Raw genomic sequence first — 6,000 nt, forward strand, 5'->3', positions numbered from 1 at the left:
AAATACTGGACATTATGGGAAGGATCAAGTGTAACTGCGAAATTCCATTTAATCTGGATTCGATTTGTTAAAATGAAAGATGTTAGATTGATTAGTAAACAAGTATCTTCTAGGGTGTAATTGTATCATTTCCATGTTCTTTTAGGTCAAAGATCAAAACATTCTAAATTTTCGTATAACATTCAAACTTTTTATTTAGACTTCCAACTTTTCCAGAATACTTTACTAAACTGTTATCCTTTTTCTCAATAAATCGAATAAACTTCTTGTACCTTGTAACTAGAATTTCTACTCAATGCCCTAAAACACCATTGCAATGAGTCGAGATACTACGCCAAGAAATTGAACAAGTCAGATTATTCACGTAACAACAATGCATAATATGTTCAAAATCTTAAAAACAACAATCTTTCCCCAACATTTGTCGTTGCTACAGTAAAACCAGCAATTACGAGCAATTGTTAGACTCTTTTTCCGAGAAATTCACAACTGTTACGTTTCCTACTGACCGGCTGTTTCATTATGACACTTTCTAAATCCATAATCCATAAATTTTGCACTACGTTATTTTCTTCCTTTGTCTCTCGCAAGTCATCCCAATTTAATAAGATAAAAAATCTGTATACTTTATTACGTATACGCTACTTTCTTCGTCTTGAAAGATTCCAAAGAATAAGCTAGAATGGTTGATATTCCGATATTCAAACAATTTTATATTTGATTTCTTCGAGAAATCAACAATACTTCCAGCAATACGTATTCGTATTAAAATTATTATTTCAATAATTTTTAACAACAGTAGTTGCAGATTTTCAGGAATAAAGTTGGGTGTTATTTTTTTTTTTAACATGACTACGTTACTAACAAATACACTTAAGTTAATTTTATGAGATCTGACACCATCAGTACACAATATAGTATATACATATTTGCATCCAGTTTCAATCCAAATATTTTTTATGTTATCATCAGTATATGTCAGATGCAGAACGAATATTTCCTTTTTAAATAACAATAATAATAGTAATATTAATAAAATAAGTGTAACCATTACATAAATAAGCAAAAGTGAGTACAAATACAGTGTATTTTAGTACACACATGCATGTACGCAAGTAAATATTACATGCCATAAAAGTAGTGGTCTCAGCAGGAACTAGAGGGGGACATGATTATACTATGAAAGACATGGCTATACTAAGTGGGGCGTAAATCCTGTTTGAAATGTTTAATTGTATTCGTTGAAATAAGAAATGCTGCTGATCAAGTTTCAAAATAAACCATTTGGCATTTATTTATCCAGATATTAAATATGATAAAAATCATTTTCTTAAAATTACCATTGTTAAACTAAAATGTTGAGAGGATTCTTTTTTACACTGCCATACATACGGGGAGGTACCAAGTGCTCTCAAGCTCCTCAAGAATCAATGTACCATCTTTAATTTTTATTTTTGTAAAAATACAGTACATCAAATGTGGCTGTATGACTATATATGTAGAGAGAGCACCCTGACGTACAGCTCTAATAGTGCCCTACTAGTTAGCTGAACTAATATGTATGTATTTTTTGGTGATCTTTTATTATTGTAGAGCAACAGCAAGTAATCTTCTATTATTTAAAAAAAATGCATACTATGTCAAGGTTAACAATTTTCGTACCAGAATTGAAAAAAAACTTATATACTTACGGAGCCTAAGGCGATCTTAAAGGCTCGATATCATTAACAAGTGGCAGCACATATTCACTATCTTTCCAATGTACTTTGTAGGAAACGTCACTATTCGAAATAATTGACTCAACTTCAAGAGATGAAATAGAGACAGAGATTGACTCAACTTCAAACTTTAAGAACATGTTTCTAAATATTAAAATCAAGTCCTTTGTGTAATGAATAAAACAAAATAATGAAAAAGTGCACGGATTATTCTGTAATTATTTATTCAATTTGTTTTCTGGATACAATTTGATTATTTATGTCTTGAAATTAATTCAATTATTGTGAATGTTGTTGCACCCTACAAAATACCTTGGAAAGATAAAGGATACGTGTTGCCATCTGTTGGCAATAGCAGTGCGTTTACACTCACCTTAATTCATCTGGAAGACGCCTCAGCCTTTTAGGAGGCTTAACCTCTGAAACACCCTGCTGACACCACTATATAATAAACGTAACATAGAAGAATTAATATTGTTAGAAATCTTGGAAGAAGTCTGCTGTAATAAAAATATTTTTTTTTGTTTGTTCCGATAAAAAAATAAAAAATGTTACTTTTATACGTAACTAGAGAATTATGTTTGTAAATGCTTGTATATTTGTATGGTATAAAATATAAATGTTCTTTATACAGATATAAGTAAATATTTGTAAATATTATATATATACACACACATTGATATTTATTAGCCAAGTATGTACAAAGGTTGTTTTTATATATATATATTACTTGGCATATTCTGTAAAAAATGCTAATAAAAGTACTGTATATGAATGCCTTGTGGAAAGTATTCAAAACTAGTTTTATTTCCAATTATACAGGGTGGCCCAAAAGTAGGTATACACCCCTGTATTGATCAAGTATAACATTCTAGCTTATAGGTTTATTTGCTTCGGCTGTTCCGAGCGTAAGATATAAGTAAAAAGACATTAAGAACAAATAATAAACAAACTAAGTCGAACAAATAATAAACTTGATGGATAACAATAAGAAATTATATAAAAAGCAATGCGTTGATCAGAAGGGAACTGTATACCTACTTTAGGGCCACCCCGCACCTAACGCAGTGCCCTCAATCCTTTCTAATTGACAGCATACTTTACTTAATGCCTATGAATTACAACATTCTTAGGTTATTTTAGATAAGAATTTAACATTGTTGCAGTCGTTGAGATTTATAGATATTCTGGGCGATATAAAATTTGTTTTAAATTTCAAGATGTGATGACACATACCATGCAGCTGCGCGACGATCCGGTTGGGAAGCTTGCCCTAGCACCAAAGTGGTACTTACAAGGGAAAGGGATATTAAGACAGACTCCACCGTCCGAAATTTTTAAATTTACAGAATGAAACTACATTTTAAACCCCTGTAATGCAGGTTCTTTCTCACAAACCACAGCTATCAAATATTAGGCTATGCAGATGATATAGACATCCCAGCAAGGAATCCGAAATCAATGAAAGAAGCATTCTTAAAACTAGCTGAAAAAGCCAAGGAGCTGGGCCAAGGAAACAAAGCTATTAGTAATAGTCAAAAATCCAGAAGTTCAAAGGAAAATAGGAAAAAAATAACAATAGTTTTGACAGATTCAGTTTCAAGGTGGTAGATGAATTCATGTATTTAGAGATAATATTATCATCACAAAACAACCACAGAATCACAACAGCAAGCAGAGCTTATTTCGCTTTACTTCCCTTGCTTCGACGCAGAGACAACCAGAACAACAGAAACAAGAATTTACAAGACATTAATCAGGACAATAGCAACATATGGATCCGAATATTGAATATTTCGGGAACAAGATAAACAACTAATAGGAAATTTTGAAAGTAGAATTCTACGTAAAATATTTGGACCAACGAGAGTGGAAAGTAATCACTATAGAAGTAAATACTATCATGAGCTGTACGAATTGTACAAGAGTGAAGACATAGTTACAATGGCACGGTCACTTATGTAGAATGCCAACACAAAGAGTAGCTAAAAGAATCTTTGAAGAGAAAGTGAAGGGTAACAAAAGCCGAGGAAGAAGAACAAAAGCAAGATGGTGGGATTCAGTATTAGGGGATGTTAGGGAACTGAAGATTCGAAACTGGAAATCTTCAGCGGCAGACAGATGACTGTGGAAGCAGACCCTTACGGAAGCAAAGGCTCGGCTAAGAGCTGTAGTGCAGTAAAAGAAGAAGAATACAAGTTCTTGTTTTTATTCGGGAAAATTCTATTTCCTGGCTACAGCGTTGCATAGATTGGAGATAAAACAGGAAAATAAAATGGTTTATACTATCATTTTGAATTTAACGCCAGTTCCATGCACCTAGACTATATGAAACGTTAACCTTCAGCTTAATGTCGTATCCAGACTACATGAGCTCTACAAAGGGTCTGGATCTATCTTATGCTACGATCCCTGTGGTGCGTTACCAAAATAATCCAGATTTCAAAACCTTACCTTCCCACTACAATAACAACAAATTTCACATTAATTGGCAAAAACAAATTATATTTTTCCCGTATGTCCGTACAAAAAATAATTACGCTGAATTTTTAATGTGACTTTTGGATGGGGGGCTATGGCCCCATATAAGTTACTGGCACATGCAAGGATCATCAGAATATTAGTTCTGTGGCATTTGTGATTAATCTTACGCTTACTGGCGTTCCTAAAATAAAAATTAGGATTTTGGTAACACTCCACCCACCACTTTTTTATGCTCCTTTCCCCCCAAAGGAGGAACTTTACCCAAAATAATGTTTGAGACGACTCCACTAGCATTGCGGATGAGTGTCATTGCATTTTGTATCAAATAACCCTCATTTGTACCAAAATCCTTAGCAATAGTTATTGGAGAAAACTGCCTCCAAAATTTAACATTGAATCTCCCATAAGAAAAACTTTTGTGTTTACGCCCCCAAAAGAGGGGCTAAACAGTAATTTTCTCTAATTTACTTTCGAAATTTGAAAAATTCAGACGTTTTCCAATAAGAACGCCAAATTTCACATTAATAGTATGAAAACTTCATATTCTGCCAGTGCTTTAGAAAATTACACGAATTATGGAACAGTCTGTATATATATATATATATATATATATATATATATATATATATATATATATATATAGATAGATAGATAGATAGATAGATAGATAGATAGATAGATAGATAGATATACCGGCTAGGTAAACATAATGGTATGTCCCATTTTCTAACTTTTGAGTAAACTCGAAAAGAGGTTGACCATTCCTATGCAATTCAATGCAACGATACATACCAAACAAGCTTCCCCTATATACAGGGTGTTTCAAAACAACACCGACAACGTTTGGGTGGGGATTCCTGACACCAAGATAAGACGAAAAGTATAGACCAACCTGGGTGCACAAATACTTCCTTTCGGAGTTATAGGCTGCCGAAAACATGAAAAAAATTAACTTTAAAGGTCCATAACTCCAAAACTATGAAACCTACCGTAGTCGGGTCAAGATTTCACTCAGGAACTAGTATGTGCTCTATCCAAAAATACATGTTTCAGAATCATGCGGTACTCACACATCAATTTTTATAGAGGGAGTTTTGCTACGGATATACAATGTGAAGTTCTCATCAACTACCTCTACGAAAGTTGTTGCGAAAGTAACGCAGAATTCTGAAACATGGATATTTGGATAGGGCACGTACTAGTTTCTCAGTGAAGTCCTGAACCGACTACGGTAGGTCCCATAGTTTTGGAGATATGGACCTTTAAAGTTCATTTTTTCATGTTTTCGGCAGCCTCTAACTCCGAAACGAAGTATTTGTGCACCCAGGTTGGTCTATACTTTTCGTCTTATCTTGGTGTCAGGAATCACCTCCCAAACGTTGTCGGTGTTGTTTTGAGACCTGTATATAAACGTTTAGGCCCTCTTAAATTTAATTTCTTCTCTCTTGAACCTTGATGTTGAAAGTTTCTTTATAACTATTTGAACAAGATACTCGAGCACTAAGACTCAGGTTAAGCTAAAGGTCCATATCTTATATAGCTGCAAAGACATATTTATCTCACAAGGAAGGGTCACGCAGTGGCTCCGCTGAGATCCGAACGAGACAATTGTGTTTGCATTTAATTTATTACATCTAGACCAGTGGTGTCCAATTATAATGAGCCTGAGGGCCATAACCGTGTTTGCTAGCAAGGTGGAGGGCCGCAGCTAATAATAATAATAATAATAATAATAATAATAATAATAATAATAATAATAATAATAATAATAATAATAATAATAATAATTATTATTATT

The sequence above is a fragment of the Thermobia domestica genome, chromosome 4 (assembly GCF_964235325.1).
Source record: "Thermobia domestica chromosome 4, izTheDome1.hap1.1, whole genome shotgun sequence".
NCBI classification, from domain to species: domain Eukaryota; kingdom Metazoa; phylum Arthropoda; class Insecta; order Zygentoma; family Lepismatidae; genus Thermobia; species Thermobia domestica.